The sequence below is a fragment of the Kogia breviceps genome, chromosome 17, assembly GCF_026419965.1.
Source record: "Kogia breviceps isolate mKogBre1 chromosome 17, mKogBre1 haplotype 1, whole genome shotgun sequence".
Lineage (NCBI taxonomy): Eukaryota > Metazoa > Chordata > Mammalia > Artiodactyla > Physeteridae > Kogia > Kogia breviceps.
Genome location: NC_081326.1, coordinates 3769974 through 3785488, shown reverse-complemented (window position 1 = coordinate 3785488; position 15515 = coordinate 3769974). Strand labels below are relative to the sequence as shown.

The 15515-nt window shown below is 47.6% G+C and overlaps 1 protein-coding gene across 2 annotated transcripts in view; it reads right to left on the bottom strand.

Moving 5' to 3' along the window:
- Positions 1–15515, bottom strand: part of XKR4 (XK related 4) — a 328134-nt gene that overhangs the window by 13258 nt on the left and 299361 nt on the right. The gene's annotated exons all lie outside the window — the stretch shown is intronic.

Here is a 15515-nt window from a genome sequence, read left to right as displayed (position 1 = left end):
TTTTCTTCATATGCGGTGAGCCCCATTTGGTCAGTATCCCCCCAAAAGTATGTCTCCAAATTTAAAAATATCATTCTCATTGCCCCCCTCCACTCTTACTCCGCCTGCTGTGTCGGAAACGTCACCTCTGTGGTCGTGATGTGGACGGGGCTCATCTGAAAACACACCACCTCCTTCAGGACAGAGCTCTCCGGGGGGTTCCGCTTTGTCCCTGACGCATCAGGTCAGTCTGCACCGCGGCTGGTTTCCTTAATAAGCCGTAACAAGGCTTACCAACACTAACAAAGGGTTTGTGTGTGTTTGAAGTCCAGCTAGCTTTTCCTCACCAGATCTACTCCTAATCATAGTTCTTCCGCTATGGAATGGGGGTTGCCAACAACTTAGGATGGAATTTGCACTTTTCTTTTTATACATTAATAGAGAAAAGCTGTTGTCTATGGTCCTTGAAAAATGAATTTCAAAAAATGACTCTTGTGGGAAAGAGCCACACTAATTGATAGAAAAAAAAAGAAAAACATTCAACCTAGAAAACCATTTCTTACACATTCTCCTTGAGAAAGGTGAACTCCCAAAAACAATTATTGATAAAGAAAATCTTTTCCGACAACACGTCTCGTGTCTGCTCTCAATCAGGCCAGCGGAACATCCACTTCTTACACTGGGCCTTCAGGTTTTGTTCCAGCCAGCAAAAAAAACCTTTCATTGCTGCAACCCTCAGGCAGTGTAGGCGATATTGCTAGGTCACTTACCACCAGGGCACCAAGGAGTTTGCGATAGTATAACTTCTAGGCAGTGGAGGCACCAACATCTATTCTAAAGCACCTCCAAGAGTGAGAAGAGAGGGAAGGAGGAAAAGTTACAGAAAGAAGAAACAAGCTGAGAGGATGGGAGATAAAAGGTGGTGGAATAATTATGCGAAGGACATACTTATGATCAGTTTCGTGTATAAGAACACAGCGTAGTGCCATTTTGATGTCAACACCCGTGTGGTGTTGGGACACAGAAGCCCTCAGGAGCTCGCCCCTGATTGGCACCATTTGCGACGGTGCGGGTTCTTTTTTTTTTTTTTTTTTTTTTGAAGGGTCCAGTCTGTTTTATTCACTGCCTTATCTGGAGCACACAGGATAAATAGCACCTGGTTTACACTTGTGTTAAAAGAATAACATAAGCATACCTCAAAACATAAGTAGTTGGTACCAGCTAGATTTTTGCCAAGTATGCCAACAGATCACGGTCATAAAGTTCCAGATAAGGTATTTCTTTTTTTTAATTTCTTTTTTTATTTTTTACTTTCTTTCTTTTTTTTTTTTTTATAATTTAACATCTTTATTTGAGTATAACTGTTTTACAATAGTGTGTTAGTTTCTCCTTTACAACAAAGTAAATCAGTTATACATGCGTTCTCCTTATGCATTTGAGCTGTGCACCTGGGCTGCTTCTCGACCTGCGCGCATCCTTCAGGACCGCGCGGAGCACAGCGCCACCTTCAGGAGGATGGCCGCATTGTTGGTCAGGCTCCGGCCAAGGAAGGAGCGAGCGACGCCATCGGCCAGTCGGATCAGGGTACCAGTTATTGAAGGCTGTTATTCAAAGCAGTGAAAGTAGCAAACACCACCAACAAACTTTACGTATACAGCGTCCTAAAATTATCCGTTGTCAGATTTTAAGAGAATTGGAAAAGTAGCTTCGTCCAAATTCCCCTGTAATCATCACCCCTTTTATTATTATGCCCTAAAAAAGGAATTCAGCCTGCATTTGACACACCATAAAATTGTTATGACAATATTCTGGCAGTAGACAAATGAAGACTTTCTATCAGCTTTGCTTTCTATGTATCTTAGGATTTAAAAAGCCATTACCGGGCTTCCCTGGTGGCGCAGTGGTTGAGAGTCCGCCTGCCGATGCAGGGGACGCGGGTTCGTGCCCCGGTCCGGGAGGATCCCACGTGCCGCGGAGCGGCTGGGCCCGTGAGCCGCGGCCGCTGCGCCTGCGCGTCCGGAGCCTGTGCTCCGCAACGGGAGAGGCCACAAGAGTGAGAGGCCCGCGTACCGCAAAAAAAAAAAAAAAAAAAAAAAAAAAAAGCCATTACCAAAGGCAAATTTCGGGTCCGTCATAACCGCTCCCTTCATGAATTATCTGTTTCACAAGAACTAGAATTTCCCTTGTTCATTTGATGGTGATTTTCTTTTTCATCTCTTTAGCAATTAATCTGTATAAGACAAATATATGCCTGAACAGAAAATAGGGGGCCATTTTAGAATTACACCTCATTACAAATTCACACCCGCCATGAAACGCTTTAATTCTTTTGCTTTTCATGCAAACGATATCAGCTCAGTTGTTTCAAATGCGAACGGTAGATGTCCTCCACAAGGCACTGTGTTATTATAGGGGTAGAATCCTCTAGAACTTCTGAGGCGCTGTGCTGGAACAGGGAACTCTAAGTGCTCCTTTAGCCAACAACCTATATTTTAACTTTTTATTTGAAAAGACTTGTAAACTTACAGAAAAGTTGCAAGAATAAAAATAGTAATTGGACACATATATCTTTGCCCAGATTGTCATTTGGCCTCATTTGCTTTTTCACTGCCTTCTCTCTCCCTCGAACATTTGAAAGTATACTGCACACATCACAGCTGCCGTGTTCCAAATTTACAGGTTGAAATCCTACCCCCTAAAGGTGACGGTATTAGTAGGTGGGGCCTTTGGGAGGCCCCCACGAGCAGGATCCCTGGAGACAACCCTCACTCTTCTGCCATGTAAGAATATCACGAAGAGTCTTCCACCCGGAAGAGAAGAGGGCTCTCACCAGACTGTGCTGGAACCCTGACTTGCGGCTTCCAGATTCCAGAACTGTGAACAAGATGTTCCTGCTGTTTATAAGCCACCCAGTCCGTGGTATTTTGATATAGCAGCTGCAAAGGACTATAGCACAAGGACTCTTCACCCTAAAATACACCAGTGTCTCTTTCCCATGAAGAGGGATATTCTCTTAGATAACCACAGTACATTTATCAACTTCAGTCCATTTAACATTGGTACAATTTTTCTTTTTAATCCACCATCAATGTTCCATTTTCATCCACTGGCAAACAAGGTCCATTACAGGATTTTCCCTCTCGTACAAGATTGAGTCTAGAGCCAGGCATTGCATTTGGTTGTCTTATCCATTTAGTTTTCTTGAATCTGGAATGTTTGCACAGACTTTCTTTGCCTTTAATTATTTGACATTTTTTGAAGAGTACACTACCTAAAAAAGAAAGAAAGAGAGAGAGAGAAAGAGAAAGAAAAAGGAAAGAAAAAGAGTGTTCCTCTTCCTCATTTTGGGTTTGTCTGTTTGTTTCCTCATGACTATGCATTCTAAGCTGCAATACTACATAAGTGACACTGAACAATATTATTCCCAGCACATCATTAAAATACTGAAATATAAAGATTCCTTCTGTAGTCCTGGGAGGTGTACAGTGGGTCTCATAGTATTTTCTTTCAAACCAATGAATAGCATATGAGCTCATGAAAACTTCATTCTAAGGTAAAAACCAGCTCCAGAGGACTCCATGGGATCGCACTATTTATTAGAAGGTTAAAAAAGGTGACAAGACCTCAGAGCTTCCCTAGTGCGACAATCTCATTTTAAAGAAAAGAAACTGAGTCTTACTCTCAGGCGTTAAGTGATTTATCTTCCCTCCCTCCTCTCTCTAACTTGCCTCCAGTGGAAATTACGGAAGAGGTGTGGGCAAAAGTTCTACCATCTGCATTTTAACATTATCTCCTCTTGGAAATTATGGATAAAGGGATTAGGATGGGATATAAGACCCTTGAAATATTACAATCCAAGAGATTGTTTTATGTTGAAACCTCTAAACTAGAAGGGGACTACTTCTGGCCCCTGAATGAAATTAGTTCTCTCTAGGAGCATGTTTTATATCAAGCACGCCCCTGCCCCGATTCTCTTCCTTCAGATCACTTATCCCAGCTTATAATTATGTTTTATTTTGTGCTTGTTTAATCATTGTGTTTCTTACTGGAGTGGACCTTTAGGCAAGGAAAAGTACCTGCTTATTTACTTTTCTGTCATTTTGTGCCTTGCGTGGTGCCTGGCATATATTACGACTTGGAAGGAAGAAAGAGAGAGAGAGAGAGAAAGAAAGGAAGGAAGGAAGGAAGGAAAGAAAGCAAGAAGGAAGAAAGGAAGGATTCTAAAGATAGAATCAGAACCACAGATAGAATGAGACATTCAAAAAATTTGCACCATTCTTCATTGCTCTCCTATTATGCTTCTTTGCCATTTCAGTCTGAGCTGCAAATGCCAAAACACTGTCAAATGAAACCTGTCCTCCCGTTGTGTTGTTCGTGGCCTGAGTGTAAACAAGAGTTCCTGGAAAAAACCTAGGGAACGCTTTATAGGATTTATAGTCTAATTCCCTGGATGTAGGAGATTCAGGGAATTGATTGAACTAATTATTTGATTCTTCAACAAACAGAATGAGCCTGTCTCTTTCCTTCTCCCTAGGGAGGGCAGAACTGCTGCCCTTGCCCTGCTACAGGCCAGCCAAGGGTTAGTGTCAGGGATACACCTGGCCACTGGCCCATGTTCACAACCAAACTGCAGCTGGTGAGAAGGGCTCTTTTTCTTTAAAAGAAATTATTATTGTGTAAAATTTCAAACATACATAATAGCAGAGAGAATAATAAAACAGGTGTACCCTTCGTGCAGAATTAACTCCTAGGTCTGAGCTCTGAAATCCACCACGAGGGAAGCGTGAGGTTTGGCCGGCAGGGGGCGCCTCTCGACGGAGCGTTGGCTCGCGCCTTCCTGAGTCTCCCTGATGCCCGTCTCCCTTTACTGCGAGACAGAAGAGCTGTGCTGCAAGCTGACTCGCCGATAGCGGACGTTTCTCGGCTCTTCCTGGGAAGCCTGAACTGGTAGCTCTCAGCCCGACTCCCTCTAGCTCACCTGGTTCCCCAGCCACCTGCCAGCTCTCCCTTTCCCCCGAGACAGGAAACGCTGTGCTCTTCCTTGAAAAGCCACATCTCTCCGGTTGATCCCTCCTCATCCTTCAGTGTCTAGTTTAAGCACCATTCCTCTGCTTAGGGAAGCCTGTCCCAATTCCTAATCCAAGTCCAGCTCCCCTGCTCTAAGCGCGCACCGCACCTTGTGCTCTGCACACGCACTTCAGCGTGCCAGCATCTGCCACCCTGTACCAATTTCCGCAAATAGCCCATTTGTCATCCAGGAGCTGCTCTCAGATTGTCTCGCAGTCTGCCCACCATCTTGATCGCAAACTTGTTCTTTTTTTTTTTTTTTTTTTTCGGCACGCGGGCCTCTCACGGGCGTGGCCTCTCCCGTTGCGGAGCACAGGCTCCGGACGCGCAGGCGCAGCGGCCACGGCTCACGGGCCCAGCCGCTCCGCGGCACGTGGGATCTTCCCGGACCGGGGCACGAACCCGTGTCCCTGCATCGACAGGTGGACTCTCAACCGCTGCACCACCAGGGAAGCCCACACAGGTAACTTTTTTGTTTGTTTGGTTTTTTTTTTTTTTTGGCGGTGCGCGGGCCTCTCACTGTCGCGGCCTCTCCCGTTGCGGGGCACAGGCTCCGGACGCGCAGGCGCAGCGGCCATGGCTCACGGGCCCAGCCGCTCCGCTGCACGTGGGATCCTCCCGGACCGGGGCACGAACCCGCGTCCCCCGCATCGGCAGGCGGACCCTCAACCACTGCGCCACCAGGGAAGCCCGCAAACTTCTTTGTTTCCCTTCTTTCCAACCCATTTCTCCATCCTGTCAATTTCAACATTTTTTGGAGGAAATTTTAAGTATTTTTCTCACCAATGGTTTGGGAACGGATTATTTACAATTTAACCCTCCTCGTTCTGGAGGCGAGATTATCACATGACCATTCACAACGTATGTAGTCTTTCATCACAAACACGATGACTTTTTCCCCCTACAGTCCCTGAACAAACAGACAAAATATTGAATTTTAAATGACCACATAATGTTGATTTCTTGCAGTCAAAACAAGTTATGGTTTCCTTTTTTTCCCTTCTTCACTCAAGTCACAGAAGATAAAACCTACAGCTTCTGACTTTGAGTTCTGAGTTTCTCTTACCCGAAAGAAAGATATACACTCTAAAAAAAAAAAAAAAGTTACTGTTCCGTTAGTGAGTGGGAGGTACATAATCATAGACAAAAAAGGAGGGAGTGTTTGTGGGGTCCTTGCTTTGTGCATAGGGATGAGCTAGCTACCTACAGCCTTTGTCCAATTTAAATTTCATGATGACAGTTAGAGGCAAGCACTGTTTTGCATTCAGGGAAACAGAGACCCAGAGAGAGGCTAAATAACTTGCCCAAGCCGATGTGATTAGCCAGGAGGATAGACATCTGAATTCATGGATTCCAAACTCTGCACCATGGCCACCGACTGGATGGGATCGGCTGCCCCAGCAGGCAGGGTGAGGTGTGGACACGTGTGTGAGGTGTAGACCTCGTGGTGCCCAATTCAAGAGTAGCAGGTCATGAAACCAGAAAGGTTTTCCATTTCTTCCGCATGTTTAGAGCTTGTCTCTTAGTTACAGAGATAAAAGCAGGAGATCCACTTGGCTGGACTCTTATTGAATTCACCTAGTTGAAAGAATGTCATAAATGAAAAAATGGAAAGCCCCCTAGGCTGTGATCTTTGTGGAGTGAGGTGAAGGGAAGGACAGTAATACAAACTTCACTGGGTCTAAGATGTTCGAAATCTTCTTGCGTTGAAACCGTTTTATCTCTGTTGTAAACCTTGTAATAGTTGTGATTAAAAATATTTAAATGCTTTAATATGTTTAATTTTGGTAGGGATATGCACTCTCTTCGTAATACGTCCTGAGGATTTCAGCTTCTTTGCAAGGCAAATTTAAGGCTGCTAAGGAGTTGATAAGGGAAACACTGAATTGAAATTTTAAAAAGTATTTTAATAGGAAAGCAGTGGAAGAAAGTTGTTGGGAGAAGCAAAGTGTCTCTCCTCCTTAAGAAATGTGGAAAGTAATTTCCTTCTGATTGGAAAAAAAAAATCTTAGGTGATCTCACATAGCTGCAGCTCATCTTAATTTTAAAATTATTTTTAGATTAAAAAAAAAAATCCCAAGAAGGCAAACATTCTGTGTGTAGGAATTTGAAAACATCTAATAGTTTTTCTCTAGGAAAAAATTCTGTATTTAGGAGAAGGTGAGAAGTCACCATTCTTTGTACAGTATTACAAATTGCAAGGTTAAATTTACATTGAAAATAAAAAGATGATAGAAATGACTACTCAAAAGACATAAAATAAGTAACCCGAGATGCCCAGTAGAATTAAATTGTTCTTTAGAGTAAGTTTATTTTCCACACCATTTTTTTTACTATCACTCTATTTTTTTCTTATAGATTAAAAAATTATTTATTTATTTAATTTTTGGCTGCTTTGGGTCTTCATTTCTGCACCTGGGCTTTCTCTAGTTGTAGCGAGTGGGGTCTACTCTTTGTTGCGGTGCGCAGGCTTCCCATTGTGGTGGCTTCTCTTGTCGCAGAGCATGGGATCTAGGCACGCGGGCTTCAGTAGTTGTGGCTCGTGGGCTCAGTAGTTGTGGCATGTGGGCTCAGTAGTTGTGGCTCGTGGGCTCTAGAACACAGGCTCAGTAGTTGTGGTGCACGGGCTTAGTTGCTCCGCGGCATGTGGGATCTTCCCGGACCAGGGCTCGAACCCATGTCCGCTGCACTGGCAGGCGGATTCTTAACCACTGCGCCGCCAGGGAAGCCCTCTATTTTTCTCTTGAAGTTTTCCTCTGTTGGATGGTAGGGGGTGTAGTGGGGCAAAATGAAGAGAAACAAAAAGGCAAAAACCGGGACAGAGACAGGCAGACAGCAGCTGTAACCTTCTCTCACGTGGCAAAGAGGGACACGGATGGAGAAGAGCAAAATTAAAATAATAATTAAAAAAAAAAACCCCGATATGTATCAAACTGCTCTGTGGTTGACTTTCCACATTGTTTAGCCCCTTTATTCCTCACAGCATCACTTCCTGAATGTAAGTATTTTGCCCATTTTACAGATGGGGAAACTGAGGCTCAGAGAGATGAAATATTCTTATCAAAGGGTGGCAAACTTTTTCTGTAAACATAAGAAATATTTGGGGTTTTGTAGGCCGTATGGCTCTCTGTCAGAAGAGTTCAACTTTGCCCTTGTAGGGAGAAAGCAGCCGTAGGCTATACTTAAACGGAAGAAAAAGTAGGTGATGGGCTGAATTTGGTCCACGGGCCTTAGTTTCCCAAACCCTCAGCTGACCCGTGGACACATTTTTAACAAGTAGCAGAGTTAGGATTTATACCCACATTTTTCTGACTTTAAACTCCCTAAACTCATTGAAACATTTTGGACCAATGATGAAACCTGGTAACTTTGGGACACTTTTTGAGGTGGCTATAGTGTGGTCACTGTCTGGATTAAAGCCCGGAGGCCCTGTCACCATTCCCCCAACCAAAGAAATGAAGCTACAGGAAAGCGCTGTTGCAGGGTATCCTGTACCTAGGATGACGTCTGGGCGTGAACAGTCGACTGTAAAGTTATCTAATAAGGAGCATGAATGCCCCACCTCAGTACGCTTGATCATTTCCAGGAAAGCAGGTGGGCATCTGCAAAGTGAAAGGGCAAGACGGCCCCCTGGTCCAGGCGGTTCCCCACCTGTGGGCAGACCATCTCCTGCTCCTGGTGGGGCCCCAACCGTACCAGTGGAAGCGTCTGAGACAGAGTCTCTGACTGTTTCTCTCCCCTTATGTCCCAAGGTGCTTCTGCAGTCTGTCATGCATGTAAATGTGATGGCCCGCATGCCACCACTCACCTGCTAGTGTCACCAGTATAGACAGTTACTGGCCTATTGAGAAAGACCTGTGATTCAGGGCATCCCTGGGAGAGTGACAGAGTCTTGGTCCCCAGGGTTTAAAATCAAGTATTAATTCTAATGAAGGCTGCTGTCTACTTACTCACCCACATTCAGAGTTATTCGTGCTTAGAGAACTTGGAAGGGGGCCCAGAGGATGCAAAATGGTGACACTAACCCAGGGTAAATAAAACTAACAAGAGTGAGGCACACAGGGGCGGCGGGTGGCTGGTGTCGGGGGGGGGCGGCGAGGGTGGAACAGAGCCAAAGATGTGTTCTGGGAGGGCGGGGTGCTGGCACGTGATGCTCTCGGTGACACGAGGCGGCATAAATATTTGTGTCGCTGGAAACGAGGGCCAAGAAGGTCTCTTCTGGTAGGAGAGTTGAGAATCTGCCTACATGGAAGGGAAGAAGGTGAAAAGAATGCCCCTGATGGAAGAGGGTCCAAAGCGGAGACCTGGGAGCACACACCAGCCGGCCTGTGTGTGGACACGCGTGTTTGGTGCCTTCGTGCAACGATAAAAGGGTAACGGGTTTGCATCCTGAAGGCCCGGACGCAGGTCCTCCCCTGCTTCCCTCCTCTCTGTCCCTCCCTCCACGCTTTCCGCTGATAAACGCTGGCACCTATTAAGTGCTGGTCGCTGAGGACACAAACGCAGGTCCCTAGAGGGTCAGCACAGGGGCGTGGGAAAGAGACATACTCCAACGAGGTGAGCGGAGTGCAGCGCAGAGAAACAGACTGTACCCCGAGGGGAGACAGCCCAGCCGGAGCCGCAGCGGAGAGCTGGCCAGGGAAGCCAGGAGACCGCGGACGTGACACGCCAGACAGGAGGGCGGGGGCCTTGCCTGGGAGCCAAGGGCACCTTCAGAGCCTGGCGGTGAGGCGCGTGTGAGCCCTGAGTGGCTGGGAGACACCCCCGGCAGAGGTGGGCAGCTTTGGCAACACATCCATGGAAATGGGGGGAAACTCTACCTACTGACCCCGAGCCTCTGCGCCGGTGGCCCGATCACACCTGCTCTTCACAGGTTTGACGGTCAGTGAACTAGGGTTCCTGAAAGTTCTGGTGAGCAGAGAACTTTCTGCAGAAACAGGATTGGCCTCTCCAAAGCCTAGCTGTCCTCTTAACTTCGCACCCTTCCGGCCCCTCCTCAGGAGCTCTTTTATGTCTGGATTCTTACTGAAGGAGGTCGGCTTCAAGAGAATAACAGGACAGAGAAAGAACAGAATAGGAGGTACAATTTCTAGGGTAAAGACTTTTTCTCTTTACAGATACGGAAGCCATTCTTTTGACAGGATCCAGTTTCTAAAAGTCACTTGGAAACAGGAGGAAAAAATAGTTGCCATTATCTACAGAGGTGGAATATGTACTTCACTTTATTTGCATGAAAAGCAGGTAAAATAGAAGCCACTCAGCTGAAGGAAGGAGGGGAGGTGGAGGTACGGTGTCGGGGGTGCAGGAAAGTCTGAGGCAGGAGCAGGCTTCCGCGGCCCCATCTTGAGAAACCCAGGTGATGGGGGACAGTGTTGGTCACAGGATTTCCCTTAACTGTGTACCAGGAGCGAGGCTCCCTGCAGGAGGGCAGGGCGCGGCCTGGGGCCCTCCCGAGAACAAGAGGGGGGCGGTGGAGGGAAAGATGCCGGGCGGGGCTGTGCGAGAAGGACCGGGACCAGGGGCTGGGGGGAGCAGCTGCCCCCAGACCGCCTGGAGGCCCTCGGGAAGGACAACGGACTCTTCGTTTACCTGCTTTCCATTGCTTCTTTTCCGCTGGCTTCCTTCCTCACAATTTCCGGCGGCAATGGATGTCCTTTAAAATAAAAGCCCTCTTTACACCCTGATGGAGCGTTCTCGAAGGATCCCCGACGTCGGATTGTGGGGTTCCTGCGGGCTTCAGGAAGGAGGCCTTTTGGGGGGGCGGTGAGGGCTGGAACCCCCGCTTCTGCTCTCATTTCCCGGCGCCCTGCCCTTTGGGTTGCCTGCGTTTCACTCTGCAAGGAAAAGGCCGGCTTGCGCTGGGACCATTTAATAATGCGGCAGTAAATTGTGCCTTGCGGCCCGACCAGGCCTTTCTGGCTGATTTACAAGAAGTGACTCGATACCCCGAGGCCTGGAATTTGCAGGCTTGTCTGCTCTCCCGGCGGGGCCGGCCCCGAGAAAGGCGACCCGCCGGGAAGGGGCCGGGCGGCGGCGCAGGGGCGCAGAGCCAGGCAGCGGGGGGCGCCCGGCGTCTCCGCGGCCCCGGTCCTCCGTGCGCGCGCCGCGAGCTTCCAACGCTGCGCGAAGAGCGCCCGCGGGAGGGGAGGCGCCGCCGCTCGGGTCCCTGCGCCCGAGCTGCCGAGAACTCGCATCGCCCGGGGTCAGGAGGCGGCGGAGCGAGGGTTTCGCCTCGGGCCCCGCGGGCCCGCAGCAACTTGACGCCCCTCCTTTCCCACCTGCTGGCCCCCCGGCGTCAGGACCCCATCGGGCACAGCCTCCCACCTGGTCCTTCCCATCTCCATCGCCCACCCGCAATCGGTGCTCATCCGTGGCTAAAGGGAGCTGCCCACGAAGGGCATCTGATCAGATCTCTCCACAGATGAAGACCCTTCAGGGGTTTCCGGCTGCCCTGCGCCTAACCAGGTTTCAAGCCCTTCCAGGACCTGCCCTTGGAAGACCCTCCGGTTCTCTCCTGCTCCCCCCCCCCGCCGCCCCCCGCCAGCCCCTTCCTCTGTCCTGCCTGTGAAAGGGCGCAGGACCCTATGGTCCTTACCACCGCCCCCCTACACCCCCGTGTCCTCTGCTGGCCTTTTGTCTGTGGAAAAACGTTGGCCGAAGAATAAGATTAATCAGAGAAGTGAGAAAATGCAGAAGCAAAGGAAGACAGTCCAAGGAGACCAAATAATAATAGTTTAGTCCTTGAGCAAAGTCGAGGGCCTGTAGTTCCTCCTGAAGGGCTATGGATAACATTCTGAGCCGTATCCTGGGAGCTGCCGTGTAGGTACCGAATCCCCCTCCAGGTGGAAGAAGGGAACTACACGATGACCAGGCTGTAGCCATGACAGAAGCTGCCACAATTCCGAGAACTGGCCTCAAGGAAATGGGAACAAACCGACCCCGGAACTGAAGGCTACGTGTACCTAAAACAGTCGAGATGACTCTGCTCAGACCACCGATGGCCAATTTCAAGATGCCGGTCAGAGCCGCCTGTGCTGTTTCCGCGTGTAGCCCCCTCCCTCTGTCTATAGAAGCTCTTGCTTCTTGAGTGTTGGTGGGGGGAGTCGGCCTTTGGACAGGCGTCTGCCCTGCCCCCTCGTTCGCCCGCCTCCAAAATAAAGCAAACTTACTTTCCAACAACTGCGCCTCTTCATTGGCTTTTGAGCGGCGACCAGCTGGACGCCACTTTTGGTTACACTTGGGCCTCTGTGTCCAGCCCGCCTGGCGGACTGCTTCCTCCCTTCCTCCAGCATCTACCACCGCAGGGGAGCCGCCAGCGCTGCCCGCCTCCACCATGTCAGACACCGAGGGGGAGCCTGTCTGCCCCTGGGTGCTGTGCTGTGGCTTAATCACCCGGACAGACTAGACTCTTAATCTGAGGGCCGAGGCTAGGAACTGGGGAGAGTGGCTGTGAAGGCACTTTGTAAACTGTAAGAGTTTTACAAATATTAGGGGTTGTCTCCAATGCTCAAAACATAAAATCCAAAGGAGAGACCCTCACAGTCTGGATATACTGAGGAACATTGTGAAATTTCTTTCAATACTTCTCTGGGTGTGAGTGATACCTTCTTGTCCAAAAGGTAGACTATCAGACCTGTCAAGGATTATTCTGGTCTCAGATGAGAAAACGTCCAGCACTTTGGGAGATCTTAAAGCTTGTGAAGGATGCCCGGCTTCCGGGCCCTCTGTCCAGGGGTGCAGAGAACAATACAACCAAGCCTTTTTAGTATAACCTTATTTTAGAAATAAGTGAGCCTTTCACCAGCTCGGGTAAACTAGTTCCATGTGCACCTTACACGATTATAGCAAGGCTCCTCCCAGCAACTACTTTTACGAATATGAGGGTCACCTTTTAGCTGATCTGTCATAGTTTGAGGTGCCCTCAATATTTCGAACCAAAAAACTCTGTTTGGGAAGCCACATTTACTTGAAATGACCTATGTCACTGCTAGTTTGGGATGATTATGGAGATTTAACAACAAAATCACTAAAAAGATAAAGAAAAAGAAAGGATAAAGAGAAAGGAAAAGCGGGGGGAAGGAGGCAAAAAATTTAACTCAAATTGGAAATTGTTCCTGGAAGTAGGAGTTCACAATTAAGTTTTGCCTTTGGCAGGGTTGAAGACAGGCTACCCCCAAATATGACACCTCAGCACACTGAATATTTCAAACTGAAAGAATGTGAGAAACAGCAGGTACAGAAAGGAGTTTCTGACCTTTTCCTGAAGCTGGTCATGAGATCCTCACGTGAGAGGTGCCCTCTCCATCCCAAGAGGAAAGAAGCATCCTTATCTCCAAAGATGGAGGGCCTCAGAGAGGAAGCTGAATGAACAGGCCTTGCTAAGTCTCCCCCAGTTTACTGCATACACTGTCACATTTTCCCATGACTTCCCCATCTTCATCAACCCCAGTATCAAAACACTCAGGTTTTTCTGCTTCTTCACGTCTTCACTTCCTTAGGAAGGTTCATGTGTCACGTAAAACATTTATTAGATACATTTGTAAGCTTTTCTCTTGTTAATCTGTCTATTGTTATAGGGGCCCCAGCCAAGAACTGAGAAGGGAGGAAGGAAAAGATATTTTTCAGGTCCTACAGCTCTTACAAATCAGCTTTTTAAAGCAACACAGTAAGTGGTTATGAAGATCACTAATAGCAAACGAGAAGCAGCAACAGGGAACAGGTCTCCAGCGAGAGGCTTGCAAACCTGCTCCGAATCTGTCTTAAACAGAAGGGAGGAGGGGCAGGGCTCCCGAAACTGTGCTGGATGACTAAGAAATGGTGACGAAACAAAAAGGTACAATTTCTCAACCTATATAACATTTGACATGCATGTGTGATTAAATTGAGTTAAATAGTATGAATAGACATTCAGCTATTTCATCTCCACCCCGCAAAGTTTATATATATATATATATATATTTTTTTAAGTTGAAGAATAGTTGATTCACAATGTTGTGTTAGTTTCAGGAATAGAAACAACTTTTTATTTTTATTTATGTATTTATTTTTGTGGTACGCGGGCCTATCTCACTGTTGTGGCCTCTCCCGTTGCGGAGCACAGGGTCCGGACGCACAGGCTCAGTGGCCGTGGCTCACGGGCCCAGCCGCTCTGCGGCATGTGGGATCTTCCCGGACCGGGGCACGAACCCGCGTCCCCTGCATCGGCAGGCGGACTCTCAGCCACTGCGCCACCAGGGAAGCCCAAAGTTTATATATTTAAATTGGCTTCAAAACTATTTTAGATCTCCTCCTTTCATTGACCAAATGGAGAATTGCTTTATATAAAGAAGCACCTCAGAATCAGGTAAATACACGGATTCCCCAGTTCGGTCTGTAGCCTGAATTTGGAACACCGTTAGAGGCCCAGATAAATAAGTAGTAACGACCCCTTCCTGATCACTTTTCACACGATTGGGCTTCTTTTGAGATTCCTTTGTACTTCACTCGTTCAATTCCACAGACATTCATGGGGGCCTTCCTCGCCTACCTTGGTTCTGCCACTAGGCTAAGGCTGAGAGCCCCAGGGAGATCCCATCTCTCTTGAATCTTTGGGATTTTTGACCCCTGTCTGGGCCTAGACTTCCATCACGTTTCCCCCTCTGACTGCTCTGTGATGCCTGAGCCACCCCCGTTGGAAAGCCTATCCTGCCCTCTCCCCACTGGCTAGAAACTCCATTTCTGTGCCCCCTTAGCTCCTCACGTACACCTTGATTTCAATGTTCGAGCTGTTGATGAGTCTTCTCTTTTTGTGAGCTCCACGGAGGTAGGGGCTGACTCCTGTTCATGGCTATACGCCTAGGGACTTGAAAAATGCCTAGCACACTTGATAAGTACTTGATAAATAGCACTGAATTGAATTGAATGGAACCTGGATTTGCTCTAAATTGGGGTATTGTATGGATGCCGTTCTTGCCTATAACAAAGAGATACAAATGTCCTGAATCTGGGACGGTATATTAGTGTCCTGGGGCTGAGCTCACCCTAAGGTTTATTAGTGTCCTGGGGCTGAGCTCACCCTAAGGAACAGACTATCTGAAACGCAAATCATCAAGATTCCAATGTGCGTTCCTTCCTTGACCAAGACATGTCCCTAATAGAACAGGAGTAAATTAAATGCATGCCATCACCACGTGTAAAGGTGCTTCAATTAGGATTTTGTATGCTAGCAAGCAGTAAAAGAACAGTCATTTCCCAAGGCAGAGACCTTTAAATGGAAATGAGCTATTCCAGATTCGAGGTTCTCTCGAACTCTTCTGAAATTGACCAGAAGAAATTATTTTAAGGTTTCTAAAATCCATGTAAGGGTGATTTTCATTGTATTAAGGATACTGAAGTCTGAGTTCTCAACAGAAACTCTGGGATTATATGTGTCTTAGAATTTTTCAATTAGTACAATACAAGGAACTGTACCAATTTGGAGACAGTGATAT